Source organism: Lissotriton vulgaris, chromosome 2_1 (assembly GCF_964263255.1).
Source record: "Lissotriton vulgaris chromosome 2_1, aLisVul1.2, whole genome shotgun sequence".
Classification (NCBI taxonomy): Eukaryota; Metazoa; Chordata; class Amphibia; order Caudata; family Salamandridae; genus Lissotriton; species Lissotriton vulgaris.
In genome coordinates, this window is record NC_141687.1 from 2,115,170,381 (window position 1) to 2,115,189,900 (window position 19,520).

Genomic DNA, 19,520 nt, shown 5'->3' on the forward strand with positions numbered 1-19,520 from the left:
GTGTGCTGTTGTCTTGAACCGGGTCTTGGGTGCCAGAGGAATTAGTCTTGCTGCAGCCGTGATTGCTATTTGGGGTATCCCTTTTCTTGAAGAAGTTTGTAATCGTCCCTCTTTGGTCAGCCTCTTGTGGCCTTGCATTTGGGCTGACAGTTAGTGATTTACTCCTTGTCATCCGCGTTGTTTTGCTGGTCGGTGAATGAGTCGTGGGGCTTTTTTCCGGGGGTGTCGCCTGACGTCCCTTCTTTTTGGCCCCCATGACCAAGTTTCCTCCTGGTATTTGCCTTACCGCTGGTCAACAGCGTTACTCCAGGGCTTCGCCTTCGCTGCGGTATGGGCTTGCCTTGCCTTGCCACGATGGAAGGACAGATGAGGCGGCGTGTGGGCGTAGAGGTAGGGGTGACTGCTACTGTTACTGCTTGGCAGTCGAGACTGGTCTCTCCTGCGCCGTGCTCATTCACTCCTTCACTTCTTTTGCACCTTCTCTGTGCCTTGAGCATGGGGAGTGGGGGGACGCTTGGCTGCAGCCTGCTACCCCCCTCGATGCCTCGTGTGGCAGTCCACGTGGTAGACTGGGGTGGGGGCTGAGGTGGATACAATGCGAGCAGGAGTGCGACGGCCTTCTAGCCACCGAACTCTGCCTGGCCGTTGCTGCGGCACCCGCAGTGGCTCCCGTTGCGGCAGCTCTCACCTCCGGCTCCAGCTCTCACCTCCTACGAGTCTAGCAGCTCTCTCGCCACTCTATGCTGCCGCTCTTCTGGGGGGAGACGAGGTGAGGTGAGACGAGGTGGGGTGTGAAGGCTGAGGGGATCGCCTCCGCTCCGACGAGACTCAGCTCCGTTCACCATCTCTCTAGCTCCCTCAGACGCTCTGCTCTGCCCCGCACCGGCTGCTCCGGCTGTGGGTGGTCGGCATGTCGGCAGGCGGGCAGGGCTCCCCCAGTCCTAGGGGCCCGCACGCTATACACCGCACGCCTCCGGTGCAGCATCAGATCCGGTGCAGCTTCTGCTCTGCTCTCTGGTGCCGCGCACGCGATCACCACCTAGCGGTCACCGGAATTCTGACTGGAAATAAATGTTAGCGTACTGCAGCACTATGAAGTCAAAAAGGGAAAAACAGGCGCTGTGGCTGGTTTGAGAGAAAACACAGTGTGGCTGTTGTGAAGTAACTTTTGTAACACGTAATTAAATGCGCACATGTGAGCACCCCAAAATAAAAGTACGTGCCAGGTGTTGCCTATACAATTGTGCCACAGCATTCTATCTGCACTGAAAACGGCAAGATATCGATCAAGCTCATTTGGAAAGAATGATCAGTACTGCAGAAGTTGCTGTGCATTCAGAGAGATTGCGCAGATAACTTGCCAGGATTCACACTTATTTGTAGAAAAAAAACAGCGCTCGTGGCTAGATTCCAAGGATCAGCTTGCCACCTCCATCCTCTAACCCCACCTACTCTCTCACAGCTTGTCACAGGATGGGGGTCAGTGAGGCTTGCCCCCAACCCATCCTGGGACGAGTCCCTGATAAACATGAAGCCCCTGGAGCTGCAGTGCTTTCAGAAAAGCCCAGGCACAAACATTCCACCCATGTTGTCAGGCGGTGGAGCTTAGCACAAGAAGCAATGATTTTGATGAGCTGGCAACCTCACAGGCCTCAGGGCTTTGAGGGCTTTGAGCTCATCCACCCGGCAAATGGTAATTTGATGCAAGACTTACTGAGTTAGCTGCGCAGGTGCAGCAGAGGACTGCTCATGGGGATTTTGTCTGGTGCCGAGTTATTTTAAGTACTCACCTAAAAAAAATCTTTTATTTTGGAATGGTGGATTTAAAAAAAAAATTATTAAGAAAAAGCTGTTTTGGGGAAGGAAATAAAAGGGGCGGAGCCCCAGCGCTCACATGTGGGAACCGCCCCTGCAGTCTTGGTCCGGACGAACCACAAAAGGCCCCAAATAAAGCTGCACTTAACCCTCTGATAGCTTGGCAGAAAAGCAGTCAGGCAACTTAGAGGCTATGTGTTAAGTATTTATGAAGCACACAAACATACATCCAGTGAATACAGAACACAAGAAATACCCAACCACTACACAACTTATACAGCTACTGATTTATTTGGGGTTGGAAGAAGGCCCGGGGGGCCTCCAAATTCATGGTGCTACCATTGGCAAGAGGTGGGTGGGGTGTGCCGTATTTTGCTTTTTATTATCTAGCTTGTCTCCTCCAAAGTATGAAATTTTTGGTTATTGGTGGAGAAACACCGTTGTATGAAACTCCAAATATTTAGCGGATGCTATTACGCGGTCAGTCTTGTCAAGCCCTGCTTAAATTTTCTGAACTAAGTTATTTTAATAGAACAAGATTTAAAACTGTCTTCGCAGCATTTAAAGGCTGGAAATGGATACGCAATATTATATCTCTTGATCTTATTAGTTATTACATACCTCTTGACTCTATAGAACTATTTTCGTCAATATTCTGGGATGCAAAGATGCGGACATGACGAGATAAAGGGATTCGTTGTTTGGGAGACTTCTACAATGCTGGGGCTATTGTATCATTCGTAGAACTTACCGAAATATATGGAATTTCTAGGAATTCTTTTTTTTAATATTTACAATTACGGGATTTCATTTTCAAGCAATGTAGTGCCCTATCCATGGTACCTAATGAATTTATTGAAGCCTTGAGTAAAAGGGCTAGGATTGGAACTTTGTATGATAGCCTATTGGCAAAACAGCACGATGATATTGCAGCCCAAGACATGAAATGGTGTACTAGACTTGGTAAATCTAGTTTGTTTGTTCAAGAATCAATCGATATGGCTAGTAAAGTTATTTTGACGGCTAACTTACGTGTGCAACATTATAAAACTTTGTTTAATTTATATTATACACTGGTTAAAATGATGCGCTGGGGTGACCCTCATGATGGGAAATGCTTTAGATGTCATTTTGAGGCAGCAGATATTGTACATATTTTTACTGATTGTAAAGTGTTGGGACCTTTTTTTCTGTTGCGCAATTCCTGTCGCAGACAACGATTGTTAATGTTAAGCTATCCAGAGAGATGATATAATATGGGGTGTGTAATGATAACGACTGCGATCTTTTTCAACTTTATTATCCATATAGATTTTTTCTCTTTATGGCTATGGCAGTCGCTCAGTTATGTATTTCTTCTATGTGGCTCCAACCGGAGGCGCCTTCATATGAAATGTGGCGCAAAGTTTTATAATGTGTTCCATCTGGAATTTAATTTATATCGAATTAAATCACTGAAACAAAAAAAATTGGGATAAAGATATGGTAGCCCATGTTACATCATATGGAGAGTTCTTTGCTTGATTAATTTTTGTTTTATGTTTTGAGGGATTCCTGATTGCATCTAGGTGTGATACTTCTCGTGTGTTCATTATTGAATATTGATTATAGATTTTTGTATGTTTTTTTTCTGATATTTATGCTTTGAACTGAACAATAAAAAATCTTTTGAAAAAAAGAAATACCCCAACCACTTTAGACAAATAGAGTACATTTTGATAAATAAAAGTACACCCAAACAATCAAAATTCAATTAGTACAATCAGACAATTTAGGTGGAAATGCCTCCAAGAAGCACAAAGCTCCACTCACAGTTATCTGGTCATGTAACTGAAAGTTACAAGGTCAGACCGACAGTGATAGAGCATTGGTTGGATACAGGGACAAGGTAGTTCCAGCTAAAAAATTACCTTTCAAGTTAGGCTCTAAGAGTTCTGTTTCTGTTGGCGGGGGCCGTGAAGAGAAGGCTGCCTGCGTAATAGGCAGGACGAGCTGTGGACTGCCATTGCTGTAGTGTGAAGAGTCAGTGATCACTGGAGCTTCACGTTGGTTTGATCGTCACAGACCATTGCTGTTGGTCTCGTGTTGCCGGTTATTGTGGATTGTCACTGTCAGTACAAAGAACAAGGTTCCTCTGGAGCTTCGCATCAGCAGTCGTAGAAGGAAATTGGTTCTTAACGTGAAGAGGTCCCTTTGTGCTCACAAGTAGCCCAAGACTTCTGTAACTTCACCTTTCCTTCAAGAGGAGTTCTTACTGATGCCAGCCAATGGTCCAAGTCCTGGGGTAGGGGCATATCTTGGGGATCAGGACTCTAGCAGAGGCCAGCAGCAGGGCTCTGGCAGGTCCAGGCAAATCCAGTTGGTGCTGGCCAGCTGTGCAGTTGCAGGAAGACATGTTCTGTTCCTGTAGCTCAAACTGGAGAGCTGCCTACTAACTTTTGGGGTCACACTGGGTAGTATGGGTTCCAGGCAATCAGTACAGTTCTTCATTGGTCAGAAGGGCAGTCCCTCTTCCTCCGTTGCAGGGCAGACCTACTTCTAAATCTTCTGCAGGTACACTAGCGTTCTGATGAGAAGTGCTGAAGGTCCCACTTTTATACCTAGTGCAATTTCCTGACCTCCTCCTAAACTGGTTCTGGTCAGTTCATTTCCTTCCTCTGGTCCTGGCTCCAAACTGTCTAAGGTGACAGAGGCAAGGGAAGCCTGGTGCCAGGTTTCTTTGTGTGTGCTGCGGACAGAGCCTTTGAAGTATATTCAGGTGAGGGTACAGCTCCTCCCCAGTCATCCTGTCAGGAATACTCTCTCCGCTTACACCTAGGCTTCCTTTGCCTCAGAGTCTAGAAGGAATACACAACCCTAAATAGCGGGAGCCAATCACAGTCATGTGAGAGCACAGTTGGTAGAGGGCAGAAAAATGCCAACTTTCTAAAAGTGGCCTTTTCAGAATAGCAACTTAAAATCCACCTTTACTCTTAAAGGGGATTTTATATTACAATTCATTTGTGTGTAAACACCATTTCTCTATCTGCTCCCAATCTGAAGTTTGCAAGTATTAAAGGTGATAAGGCAACCCAGTGAGAGACACGCCTTATAACAGTGAAAAACGACTTTAGGAAGTTCTCACTGTCAAGACATGTAAAACTTAAACACACTTGTTCTACGTTTTAAATACCTTGCACCCTGCCCTGTAAGTATTCAAGGCCTATCTTAGGGGTGAGTTATAAATATTCAAAAAAGAAAGTTTTGACCTAGCTATGGCTTACATGGCCAGGTTGAAATGGTAGTTTAAAACTGAACTACAGGCTGCAGTGGCGGGCTTGAGACTTGGTTTACAGTGCTACTTTAGTGGGTGGCACAATGAGTGCTGCGACTCACTAGTAGCATTACATTTACAGGCCCTGGGTGTAGGGAATACCATGTACTAGAAACGTACCAGTAAATTAAATGTGCCAATTAGATGTGGGCCACTACCATGTTTTAAGGAGAAAGCACAAGCATCTTACCCCTGGATCCTAATGTCAACAAAAATGAGTGATGCCAAGTGTGGAAGTGAAGGCAAAATGTTTGGGGAGGACTACACCATGGATGTCAGGTGTAAAAACTGTCATCTAGCTGGCAAAGAGGTACCAACCTCAAGTGCAATCTCACTCCTTTCACAATTATCCCTCCCAGAAGTAACTCAGACAACTCAGCTATCCCATGCATGCAGCGTGACCTAGAAATGGTTCATCTTTCACCAAGTGAAAGGTGATAGACCCAAAATCAATCCGACCACTCAATCCTCCTGACAAAAATACAAATCACACATTCTCCAAAAGAGCCCCATCACTGATATTCCTTTAAGATCAATAGAAAGGATCATGTGATGCATCCATTAACCACTCCATTCGTCTAGATTAAAACATCTGGGAAGATTAATGAGGACGCACAGGATTGTGCGGAGGCGCCTAAAGGCCGCCAATTGAGCTTCCAGGCCAAAGAAATACCAGAAAGGAGTTATGCGAATGGTGCTAACATAACTTGCACTTTTGTGACTCGGCAGAGATTGTAAACGTCATCAATATTGCAGCATGGCCACGCCCAGCTACCTGACGTAAGCCAGGTTCCGGATGATCGCCTAATAAAAGGATCGATCCCTCTGTGGCAAGGGTCCTTTTTGCTGCCGCACACCTGCCCCTTGAATGACGATAGTACTGCGACCCGTAGCACACTATAGATAATGGTAGCTTTTCCTGGGCGCACCCAGTGTATGTATACAGGGCATGTAAAGTTGTGCCTGCAACACGCACAGCGGCACTATTGCTATGACCAAGGTTATTGAAGAGCTATGTGACTCCTCTCCTTAGGTTGTCAAACACTTGTGACACCAGATATTGTAAGTAACTAACAAAATGCAGCCACGCCTCAGACTCGAGCAACGCACTAATCATTTTAAGCGCTTTATTTCAATCCCATCGTTGAATGAAAAAAAATGAACTATGCTGGAACCTGGAGAAAACCAAAATCATTCGAATGGAGTTGGGTATGCTGACCCACGTACTCCTTCCGAGACTCTGGGGGACTTCTTCTCAACCGGTAGTAAAAACTGCAAACTGGGTGACGGCCACCTCTCTTTCACACCTCAAATAAACGCAGGCTCTTGAGAGTTAGTTCCAAAGCGCGCTGGCGCACCCTAGTGGTGGCTAGTGCCGCAGTGCGAGAGCGTTAAATAAATAAACACAGGAGCCACGACAAACATCCGTGCTGACAACATGGTAATGGAACGTCTGCTTCCATTTACTGCTGAGGATTGATTCTCCCTCGGATGAAACCCAGCTGTCTCCAGCAGTAAACAGGACTCATTGATTGGGTTCAATTAGATGTAATCATTGGCACACAGGCTTTGGGCAAGATAACCGGTCACACGGCTTTTCCACAATTAATCACAGCCACTCTGCACTGGCTGGGGCTGTACGTAATCGCAACGACCACGTTAGAAGTGGTCATTGCTTATGTCCTAAGAGATGGAAGGATCTGCCACTCAATTTAGGAAGTATATCTGTGATTAATAACGAGCAGCTGTCATCCACTGAGAATTATCCTCACGCGCCCTGCCTCCAATAATCTTAGCTGGAGCCCTTTGAGGAAATAGTTTACTGAAACAGATGCATTATTGGAACTTCTACATGAACGTCAACTCACCAAAATGCCGGGGACAGGGGAGGTGACATCACCCGCCATTTAATCTTTACTTTAACTGACTCACACATGAAAGCTTACACACACACACATTACACGTGCACACACTCGCTCTCACTCAAACACACTATCACCCACAAGCGCGCACACAAAATTCTAATGATGTTTTTACTTACGTCAGCTGCCAATCAATCAATCAATCATAGGCATTTATAGAGCGCTCTACTTACCCGGAGGGTCTCAAGGCGCTAAGGGAGGGTCATGTTCTAGCACACTGCAATTCCTTCTTTGGAACATTACTAGTGAATTATAAAATATTATTCACCATTAGTGAAATAAACTGTGAAAGAAAACACAACACAAAGTGGAGCTGCCTTTGTGTTCACAGCACTGATTTTGCCCACTCTGATGACACGGGTCGCAAAGACGGTGACAGGGGTCACAAGGGGCAGCAGCTACAGCTCCTGGCGACCCGTAAATGACGTCCATGAATGTATATGCTTATCGAATGCAAGGATGTATGTGAGTTCTATGAAATGCAGTGAACCGAGAGGACTGAAAGGTGTTAAAGTCTTCTGTGGTGTCACTGACCCTTGGCCCACATCCTGGGTAAATGACTACACGGACACCATGGTAGGCGTTACTGGGCGTGGCCCAGGGCACTCCTAGTAAGTAACACGTACCGTGGTGGAAGAGATATGGCCTCTTGTGCTTTGGCCGCTTGGCAGCGATGAAGATGGCAATTTCCGAAGGTCCCGTATGTCATGCAGACACTGCTGCTCCAGCCCTCCTGTAGACGTTGGATAAACTGCAGAGTCTTATTTTGGAGTTCCTTTGGGATAGGAGGAAGGTGTGGACGGCTAAGGCGCAGGCAGACTTACCGCAGGCGGCAGGAGTCTGGGGGTTCTCACTTAGTGTGTTACTATCAAGCAGCACAACTGTGGTACGTAGAGCAGGGGTCGGGGTCCCACCTCCGTACAAAAAAACGCGGGTGCTTTATTGATCAAGCAGCAGTGGGCAGGGCATGCCGAGCTGGAAATCCTGTGGCTATCAAAGGTACATCGACCACCAGGTGGATATGTTTCCCCGATACTTTGCGCCACCGTAGGGGTGTGGGACAAGGTTAAAACGCAGTCCTGCCAAGCATCACGCATCGGGTGTGACACTAACGCATTTCAGTGTGGTGTTCCGCATCACCGCACTGAAATGCATTGTCACACATTTTAATGTGCCACTGTCTCACTCTGCTGTACCCAGCACTAAAACTGGCTGCGCCAGGCTGCTAGCGCGCATGCCGGCGCCTGTGACTCCCGTATGCCAGCTCTGCTGCTCCCGCTGAATTGCCGGCCCAGCCCCTGCCACCAGCAAAGGCTCAGGCAGTAAACAGTTAATAAATGCACCTTGTACACTGCTGCCGCAGACTGCTACAATGTGTTTTGATAGCCGCCCTGCTGGCTGCACTGAAATTCCCGCTCGCATCACTCACTACAGCCAGGCGCCTGACTTCACCCGGCCTAGGCAGTCCTGTGCTCGAATACCGACACCCGGGCGGGGCCTGCTGCTCTAAGCAGTGGGTGCCTTGCGCATTGGCTGGGGCCGCGCTGCGGGGGGGAATGTCCTGGCTGATTATCCTGGAACTAAGACAGGTCGGAGGATTCAGGAAGCGGGCACTTGACTGGAGGCGTGTGATGTCCGCGTGGAGCGAGGTATTCTCTGCTTTTAACCCCTTCGCTGCGGCGGCAATTCCGCCGCAGCGCTGGGGGGGGGCAGAGCGGCGGCCACATGCTCGTGACGGAGCCGCTCCGTCACGAGCCGCGGTTGCGCTGTGCTCATGACGGAGCAGTTCCGTCATGGCCCCGCCCGCTCAATAGAACGCGCAGCCCAGGCGCGAAATCAGCGCCGCGCAGGCGCGGCGGCAGGGCCATGACGGAACCGCTCCGTCATGAGCACAGCGCAACCGCGGCTCATGACGGAGCGGCTCCGTCATGAGCATGCAAGGGGTTAATACGATTTGCTATTTTCATAGCTTGCGCGCTGAGTTGCATATTCTCATGACAACTCTCACAAAAATAGAAAGAAAGGCACCTGCACGTAATCACGCTGTTAATATGCATCCACTTACGGTAAATGCTGGATAAATGACTCATTGGTATTTGTTTCTAGTCCTTTTACTTGTACTTCCTGTCTCAACGGCCTGGCTGGCTCTGTCACCAGGCCCCCTCAGAGACTCTCCTGATGAGACTGTCAGTGCCCGGTGCTGTCTGCGACAGATGTAAGTCAGCTGACCATTAACACTGTATTAGGCAGCTGAGAAGAGATCTGTGTTCAGGGACCTCTCGCATCCTGTTTGCTTTTGTATAGGGTAACCAGGCGTCCCCGTTTTGCCAGGACGGTCCCTGTTTTTAACCAGCTGTCCCAGCATATTTCAAGAAATTCAGCTCTTGTCCCCGTTTTTAGTGAGGGTCGACTGAAAACGGTGGGAGGTGTTTTTTAGGTTTCACAAAGTAGGGACAGTTAGCAGTTGCTTCAAGAAAGCAATTTAATTAACAGGCAAGCAACTGTCCTTAAAAATTGCATTTTCTGAATGTTCTTACTGCCTGTTCTGTATTTCTCTGCTGAGGAGCGCTCTCATCGCTTGAAGTAAAATTGTAGTCCTTTTTCTATTTTTGTGAAATGTCCCGGTTTTTGGCTTTAAAATTCAGGTCAACCTACTGTTGTACCACGTGGGACAGAGCCGCGTGGAGTCCAGACTGATCCTTAGCTCTGTGTTTGAGTGACTGCCAGAGAGGAGCCAGGGGCTTCAGTCGGCATAGGCTGGCTAAAGCATTGGCAGGATCTGTTTTAATTGTTTTTCTGCCAGCCCGTCCGGCAGCATGAACAGGTGTCCGACCGAGGCAGCGCATAGGTCCCATAATCATGTTCAATTTCCTACCTGCGCCCCGGCCGGGCCAGGCAACACTAGAACTTCAACACGTGTCTAACTTTAATACTTGCTTGAGTCCGGGAGAGCTGAGCAGAGGTGGTGCTTATCATTAAAAGCCAGGGCCGGCACTAGCAGGCCTCTCATAACAGCCGTGGTGCCATCAGAGTTCTACAACTGGGTCCTCTCTCCAGGGTCCAGCCTGGCATGACTGTACTATCAGGTTACAAGGGCACTAGGTTAGTACCCCTCCATTTCTGGAGCTGTGCAGCACCTTTAAGATCCTCTTACATTTTCTTGTTGCTCAAATGGGTGTAATTTCTGATATTTTATATGTTTCTCTCGTCTTCACTGCTTGATTTTGCTCACGAGAAGGTGCCACTCATATCCCTTGAAATGTCACTCATAATTACACTGAAATAATGAAAATGTCACACGCAGCAATTTGAAACCTTGGCAGCTATGAAAGAGTAGAAGAGACTGTTCACTTCCATTACCCACAGACACCCTTACTAGGGAATGGGGATTCCCCGCCTGCACTGCAGAGTTCCTCATACAGCCTGTGGCAGGAGGCCAACTGTAAAAGGGAATGAGACATTTTTGATGCTGATGTTTTTATGGATTTTTCCCAGCTGCAGTCGGCTTCTGGCCTCTCATGCAATGCTCATTGGCAATACTTAGCACTGTGCCACTGGGTATCTCTGCCCTCGATCCGTCCATATGCCAACCTCACCCTGTTCAAAAAGCGGCTTATTATATGCTCCTCCAATAAACATTTGCTAGCTGACATATATGCCTTCCTTGTTGCACCACAAAAGACTCTCTCCCTGATCTTTTAGCCATCCTCCCTGACACCTACTATGCCCTCCGAGCTGACCGCCCGGATGGCAAGGCCGGCGGGGGGGTGGCGATGATTTTCCGGTCGCCACTTAAATTTCAGCTCCTTCCTCACCCCCCCAATTCTAACGTGGACTACCTGGTGGCCCGTTCCCTCAACCTTCCCTCCCCCCCTCACTGTGGTTCTTGTCTATCGCCCCCCTCAATCGATGCCTTCTTTCGTAGCCTCCATCCAGGAGTTGCTGGCCACCCTGGTGGTCAACAACTCCTCTGTGCTCCTTCTTGGTGACTTTAACTTCTGGCCAGGAGACCCTAAGGAAGATTTTTCTTCCAAAGACTTCTCTGCCACTCTTCACTGTCTGAACCTTACCTCTCACGTCACAGCCCCGACCCACGTGCATGGCCATATACTTGACCAAATCTGGTCGTCTTGTCCCCGTGCCTTACCTCCTTCCATTTCTCCTTGTGTCTGGTCCGATCACTCTATTATTTCCTTTTCTGTTCACTTAGGTGTGGTTGACAAACCCTCTCCCCCTAAAAACCTTCTAGCCCGCAACTGGAATCAAACCGACCTTGATTCCCTTTCACTCTCTTTGGTTTCTTCCGCTCCTGATCTTACTTGTCTCCCCCTTGAATCTCAGGCCAAAGCCTTAAGTACATGGCTTGCTGCTTCGTGTGACCGTGTGGCCCTGCTTAAAAAGATCAAAGCGGTTCGTCCATACGACGCGCACAAATGGTTCTCCACTGAGCTCAAAGCACTAAAACTTGATCTCAGGCGGGCGGAACGCCTCTGGAGACGTCAGTATTCCCCTCCTCTGCGCGTTCAGTACAGACAACTCCTTACCAACTAGAAAAAAGCAGTCCTTAATGCCAAAACCTCTTATTTCACGGAGAGAGTATCGCTCTCCGTGAATAAACCCCGCGAAATCTTCTCTTTGGTCCGCAATCTTGCCACTTCTGATCCCGGCTTGGTTCCCTCCCAACCCCTCTGTCTTTCACTCAATAACTTTTTTATCGACAAGATTGCGAAAATTAAAACCAACATTCTTACTGTGCCTCAGCCTATCCTCACCAGCCCTGCCACTCTCCCTTCCTCTTCCCTCGACACTTTCCCCCCTATCTCCCCTGACTTGTTTCACAATTACCTGTCTAAAGTTAAATCTGGATACCCATGCAAGTGGACCTTACCGGGTGACTGGAGACGTGCTTCCTGGTCCCTTGGGCAGCTGGGTTGACATCAGCGAGGACTCGCACCACGACTTGCTGCGCGGATCTCCGCGGAAGCTGTCTGAAAGGAGGGGCGTGTGAGAGGAAACCGGCAGGGCAGCGAGCTGGGAGCAGGGACTCCGTGGACCAGGAGTCCCTGCGAGGGCCTGATCAACACCAGCTGGCCGGCTCTCCCTGCCGGCCCCGCCCCCACCCGCCCACGGAGCAGAAATAGAGGTTTTGAACGCAGCCTCAGCGGGATACCCATGCAAGTGGACCTTACCGGGTGGCTGGAGACGTGCTTCCTGGTCCCTTGGGCAGCTGGGTTGACATCAGCGAGGACTCGCACCGCGACTTGCCGGACCCGCTTCGCGGGTCCCGCTGCGCGGATCTCCGCGGAAGCTGTCTGAAAGGAGGGGCGTGTGAGAGGAAACCGGCAGGGCAGCGAGCTGGGAGCAGGGACTCCGTGGACCAGGAGTCCCTGCGAGGGCCTGATCAACACCAGCTGGCCGGCTCTCCCTGCCGGCCCCGCCCCCACCCCGCCCATCTCGTTAACAGGGTTTTAATACCGGTTGTAAATCCGCTGCGCAGGAGCGCGCGGGGGAGCGCCCGGGGCGAAGCCCGGGCAAAGGGCGAGCAGTCTGTGGCAGTCAGGGGCTGTCAGAGGCTGGGCTGGGCCACGTCCCTTTCTTTTCTACCAGCCGTGAGGACATACGCCCGGTGCCTGTCCCCGTTCTGTTGCTCAAACCATGTCTACCCATTCAGGAAAGCCTCTCAGGAGCGAAGTTGAAAGGGGATCAAATGCCGCGAGTCCTGTCATAGGAACAATTGACCGTTTTATCACCAGGGTAGCGGCGGTGATTGAAAAGGAGATTGCTATGTCTGAGCGGCGTCTATCTGAAGTTTACCTCCCCTCAAGACGCTCATCCTTGGGGGCAGTCGCCCAGTCGCTCACACCAGCCATCGTCCGGGTTCAAACAGGTACCCCTCCTAGTGTGGTCAACGTTCCCTCAGACCCCCCCCAGTTGATTGGTATAGAGCAAAATATAGATAGGCTGGAAAATCTGGCTGCTCTTCTACCTATAGTTACAGTGGAAGACGGTGGCCCTAGTAACTTGTCCACATCATTACCACCTATTCCCACAACTGATGTCACCAGAGATCCTGAGTCCCCAAAATCGCTTGCACCCCCCACAGTTATATCAGATGGGAAGTTAGCTGGGGCTTCACCTAACACCGAAACTCCTGATATTAGGCAGGAGTTTCTGCCCTTAGGTAAAAAGCCGCGTAAACGCAAAAAGGGTAGGCTAGTGAGACAGGCCGCCCTTTACCAAAGAGTAAGGAAGTCTCCTGTATCTAGTACGAGATCTACAAGGGGTGCCCCTATGCTGAACGAAACCGACTTAGAAGGGGATGTTCTGATCTCTCCCAAGGGGTCACACCCAGCCAAGGTCTCGAAGCCACCTGACTTAGTAACAGTTGAAAATATTCTGGAGAAGGTATATACCCTCTTGAAACCGTTACTAGCACAAGTCAAGGGTTTAGGGGAGAGGATCGACAAACTAGAGCAGTCAACACTGGACGGGTTTCACTCACTCAAAACAACAATTAAACAAACAACTAGAGTGACTGAAAATAAGGATTTGGGTGCAAAGGGGAATGAACAACCAGTTCAGAGAGGCCCTAAGCCCCTAATATCTCAAAACAAAGCTGTTCCTAATAGTCCAGTAATTCCAACTCCTAAATCTCCTCCCCATCCCAAAGCAGGCCCAAGTCACAAGGGACCATCAACACATATAGAGCCTGATAAAAATAAGCCCAAGCCTCTTCCACAAAAGCAGCAACAGATAACTAGTGGTAAAAAGGAAGTCCAACAAAAACCAGAGGGGAGTAGCAAACCTAGCGGTTTAACGACAGGGAAAGCCCCTAGGCCTGTAACCCAACATTCTGCCCCATCTACCTCCCCACCGGCCCCCAGTAATCTAGCACGACGGATCCCCCCGATTAACCTCCCACCAGACTGTCAACCTTTTGTTGCTGTCATGGTTAATGTGCCCCCCCTAAAGGAAGGCCAGTTGGAAAACCATCAATCACTCAAGAACAAGTGTATCCACTGGCTGAAGGCAAACAAGCCAATCCCTCTGGGTGTGGACGGCATTATCCTAAGTGTCCGCAGAGTGGGATGGGTAGGGCAAGGGAAAAAAATGCAGGAGGGGGATTGTGTAATTATAAACTTCCAAGACCCCAGAGTAGTACCATCCATTTGTACTCCTATCAAAAATATGGGGGCCCCGGGGGTTAAACTGGTAGATCTTTCGTATTTTTACCCTAGGCACCTTGTTAGCCCAAATGGAGGAAGTGTAAGTTCCCCTAATTTTGGTCAAAACTGGGCTGAGGTTGTAGGGGGCAATAGGGAGAACCAAATGTGGGCAATAGGCCCCTGCTGACTGGAAACAGTGAGCAAAGAAGACCCAGTAGGAGCACCACCCACCCAAACAAACTTTGCAAGTGGGATGGGAGACTCTATAGCCATTCCACAAGATCCCTGTTCTCCTCGGATATTTAGGAGGAGTTCTATAGATAGGGGCACTCAGGCGCCCAGCGACCCTCCAGCTGTGACGGACCTAGTCTTTAAGGTTTTCAGCTGGAATGTCACAGGGATTGCAGGAAAACTGGCTCTTCCGGATTTTACTGCATGGGTTGATGAGCACTCCTTGTGCCTCTTCCAGGAAACATGGAGCTTGGTGTCGGTCCACAGGGTGGGATTTTCCTCCTATTCCTCCCCTGCGCGAGTCTCGGAATCTGGGAGAGGGCGACCTTCGGGCGGCCTTCTCATCTGGGTCGCGGCTTCTCTAAACTGCAGAGTAGTGGACTTTCCCACAGGTTCCCCGGACATACAAAATATCACCCTTATAGATCAAAGGGGAAGAATTGTTTTAAACGTCTATAATGTGTATGCCCGGGGTAAAAAGGGTGGGAGAAAGTCTCCAGTAATAGCTCTCCTCGAGACCCTGCTAAACAACACCCCATATAAGACACGCACTTTGGTTGCAGGTGATATGAACTGAACGTTCGAACCCTTGGGCTCGGACGTTTCCCTCGACCAAGATGAGGAGGATGCTAGGCGGGGGATCCCGGCACTGGATATCCCACCGATTAAAAGGTGGACAGAGGTGGCGCTCCAGATATACTCCCTGAGTCTCGAATTTAACCTAAGGGCAGCGAATGGGAGGACTTCCTCGGATAGGGGGGGTGCCCACACCTACAATAGACCAGGGCACACCTCTAGGCTAGATTATATTCTAATAGATGTGTGCTTATGGTCTTATGTAAGGGACATGCAGGTGGTCCCTTCGACAGAAAGTGATCACAACTCACTCTCCCTAAAAATGGAACAGCGGTGGCAACCCTTAAGGAGGGCCAACATTAACCTGGCACCCGTACCACCAGATGAATCGGAAGTCTCCCCATGTGGTAGAAGAATAAAATGGGCGAAACTGGTTTTATCCGAGGCAAAGGTTGGGGAAATTCAATCCCATCTAAACCATGCGGTAACATCCCTCGGAACCTCCCCAGAAGGGGTGGGTAAAGCGAGTGGGTTTTTTGTCTCCCTGATTGAAGCCTTAACCAACATGTTTACCCTGTATCCTAAAAAGTCGGGCAATAAAGGAACTAAAAAACCAGTTGATGGTTGGTACACCCAAGCATGTAGGGGCCACAAGGCAAAGTTAGTTGAGGCGATTAAATCCAAATCCCAAAGTATGATCCAGGAATCAAGGAAGGCCTATAAAAAGTCCCTTAATTTGGCTAAAAGGGAGTGGGAAGATAAATATTGGGAAGACCTACTACAGGCTAGCAAAATCAGGGATCCAGGGGCCTTTTGGAATCTCATAAGTAAACGGAGTAAATCCGACGCAGCCATGAGACCCTGCAACATCCCGCCTCAAAGCTGGGTAAAACACTTTGGGTCCCTATACCTCCCTCCAGATGGGGAATTGTCCGTGGGGAGGGACCTCACACTAGCAATTGAACCTCATGCCTATGACCTCTTCACTCCCTTAGAGATCGAGGGGGTTATAGGCTGGGTAGCACCGCGCAAGGCACCGGGCCCGGACGGCCTTCCGGGTGACCTCATGAGGGCTTACCCAGCGGAATGGGGAAGGATCATAGCAGCTCTCCTAAATGATATTATGAGGGGAGGAGTAGTGCCAGAATCCTGGAAAGGGGCGGTGGTGGTCCCGATTTACAAAAAAGGGTGTAGGGAGACCCCGGGCAACTATCGCCCCATAAGTCTGATAGACTCCACCCAAAAGATAGCTGGTAAAGCTATCCTTGGTAGGATTCTCCATTGGGTGGAGGAGAATAAAATCCTATCAGACTTCCAGGCAGGTTTCCGGGCTGGTATGGGGACAATAGAGCAGGTGTTTAGGCTGTCCCTTTTGGGGTGGAAGGTGGTGGAACTAGGCAAGGGTAGTCTTTACTTAGCCTTTATAGACTTGAAGACTGCCTTTGACCTAGTCCCCCGGGAAAAGCTTTGGAGGGTGCTTCATGAGTTGGGATTACCACCTTACATCTTGTCCCTTCTCATAAGCCTTCATGCCCACACCTTTGCACAGGTCCGTTGGGGTAAAAACGGAGAGCTCACTGAGAAGATACCAGTGTCCAGGGGCGTAAGACAGGGCTGCGTCTTGGCGCCCACCCTATTCTCACTATATCTGAATGGGGTGGTAAAACATCTTCAACAAGAACCAGCCGACGCCCCCTGTCTTGGAGGTGTCCGCATCCCAACCCTGCTTTTTGCGGATGACACGCTCCTGATCTCGAAGACCCCACAAGGCCTGCAGAAATTACTAACACGATTCCAGGAGTTCTGTGCTGCAAAAGGGTTAATAATAAATGTGGACAAAACGAAATACTTAGTTGTAAATCCACCTAAAAAATTGGGCCGCCCACCTACACTTTATTCTATCCCCCTAGAGAAAGTAGCCGAATTCGACTACCTTGGTATCCGGATTACGGATAGGATGACTTGGGCAAACCATATTGATAAAATGGTTCTTAATCATAGGAGAGTAGGAGGAGCTCTCATGAGGGAATACAGGGCCTCAACTAGGAGATCACTTACCCCGGTACTCGACATCTACAAGGCCAAAGTAGCGACATCAGCCTTGTATGGGGCAGAACTGTGGGGCCACTGCCGATTGGATGCCCTAGTGGCAGCGGAGAGCAAGCTTTTAAAATCTTTCATCTCTGTTCCACTGAGCACACCATCAGTACCAGTGTGGATGGACACGGGATGTAAAAACATCAAAGACCAGGCCCAGCTTCGCCCGCTCCTGTTGTGGACACGGATTTGGAGGTGCGAAGAATTAAAGTCCTATGCTGATGCCCTGGGAGATACAATGAGCCAGGGGGGTTGGGCTAAGATAAGATGGTTAAGTGACACCAAAAAGCTTTTGGAGAATATCGGCCTAGGAGACTGCTGGTCATCTCGTTCAGCCCCTCCAAAAGAAGTTGTCAAGGCGCTTTATTGGAAATGGACTGCGGAGCGTCTAATTACAAACTCCAACCACTGCAGGTCCACTGCCGCCTTTCTACAAATTAAAGACACTGTGGCCTTTGAACCCTACCTGGACTTGATCACTCTCCCCTTTGACCGAGCTCTTTATTTTAAATTTAGAGTTGGTTCCCTCCCGCTAGGTGCTCTGGTATCGAAATGGTCACTAGCGGCCTGACTTCTCCTAACTGTGCATGTTGCCCGAGTAAGGTTGAGTCCATTGCGCATGTCTTATTCGAATGCCCGGATTACGCAAGGCCTAGGAGTCTCTGGCTGAAACCACTCTGCCGAAATATGGGCACACGTAGTCATTTAGTAGCCTTGCGTATTCTAAGCACGGACACTTCCCCCCCTATTGTGTGCGGAACAGCTAAATTTTTAAAGCAGTTTTGGCTTATTCGATGTAAGAGATTGTCAGTAGCTGTTTAATTCTCTTTTTAGTTAATTTATCAACGGTCTTTTACGTCCTTTTATCTCTTTTAATAGTTTATACTGACTTCTTGTGGCAATGATTTTTTTGTACATTATATTGATTGTATTATAAATGTGCTTATAAGATATCTTGCATATCGAATAAAAGCTTATGACTGATAAATCTGGTTCTCCTTTGGACGGCGCTCCTGCGCGTATCCTCAAAACCCTTTTCACCAATTGTCCTGGTCCTCCCCTCACTCTTCTCAACTCCTCATTGGCCTCCGGTGCTGTCCCTTCTTCCTTTAAATTTGCTGTTGTTCTCCCTATTCTAAAAAAAACCTGGTCTAGATCCTTCCCTCCCCGCTAATTTCCGTCCCATTTCCCTTCTCCCCTACCTGGGTAAGATCCTAGAGACCCACGTCACCTCCTGCCTCTCCTCATACATCGAGGACAATGGCCTTTTAGCTTCCCACCAGGCGGGCTTCCGCCCTGGCCATTCTACAGAAGCGGTGGTTCTCGCGGTCTTGGATGAACTCAAGGGCAAGGCAGATGTTAACCTTCCCCAAGCCTTGGTGCTTCTCGACTTGTCCGCTGCGTTTGACACGGTCGACCATTCCATTCTTCTCGACCGTGTCTGCGCAGCGGGCATTCGGGGCGCGGCCTTCTCCTGGCTAGCATCCTTTCTTCAGGATAGGCATCAGGCCGTTCACCTCTCTGGTTTCTCTGCCCCCTCCTGTCCGGTCACCTGTGGTGCTCCTCAAGGCTCCTCTCTTTCCCCTCTCCCCTTTAATCTGTACATCTGTCCCCTTGTTTCTTCTCTTCTCAAGCTGGGGGTCTCTGTATATAATTACGCAGATGACCTCCAGCTTGTCTTTGATCTGTCTTCTTCTCCCGATTCTATTCTCAAGTTCAGTTCCACCCTTATTTTTATCTCTGAGTGGATGAGCGCCAACCATCTTAAGCTCAACCCTGATAAGACGGAACTTGTCCTCACGGGTGGCCCTTCTAACCCTTGGTCCCCTGCACATTGGCCCCCTTCTTTTGCCCCCCCCCCCACGTCCTCTTCCTCTGTTCGTACCCTTGGCATTAAAGTCAGCTCTGACTTAACCATGCACAGCCAGATCAGCTCTGTTGTGTCTTCTTGTTTCCTTTCCCTCCGTCTTATTCGGAAAATTTCTCGCTTTTTCACCATCGACGCGCTTAAAACCATAGTCTTGGCTTTAGTCATCTCTCGCCTCGACTATGGCAATGGCCTGTACGTGGGCATCCCTTCCCACGAATCCCGACGTTTACATGCCATTCAAAACCAAGCTGCCCGCCTCATTCTCTCCCTCCCCAAATCCTCTCACATCACCCCGGCTTTGAAATTCCTTCACTGGCTCCCCATCCGCTTCAGATCCCTTTTCAAACTAGCTTGCTTTGCCTTTCGTGCCCACTCTCGCTCTGCCCCTGCATACATCACTTCCCTCATTTCTTCCTATGTTCCCAGTCGCACCCTCCGGTCTTCCTCTCTCTCCCTTCTTCACATTCCGCGCTTCCGCAAATCCAGATCCGGGGGCACTCGTCTTTCCGTCTTGGCTCCCCAGTTCTGGA

The 19,520-nt window shown here is 49.3% G+C and overlaps 1 protein-coding gene across 3 annotated transcripts in view; it reads left to right on the top strand.

The window, feature by feature from the left end:
* APBA2 (amyloid beta precursor protein binding family A member 2) overlaps positions 1–19,520 on the top strand; it is a 1,219,434-nt gene that overhangs the window by 1,172,080 nt on the left and 27,834 nt on the right. The window lies entirely within an intron of this gene.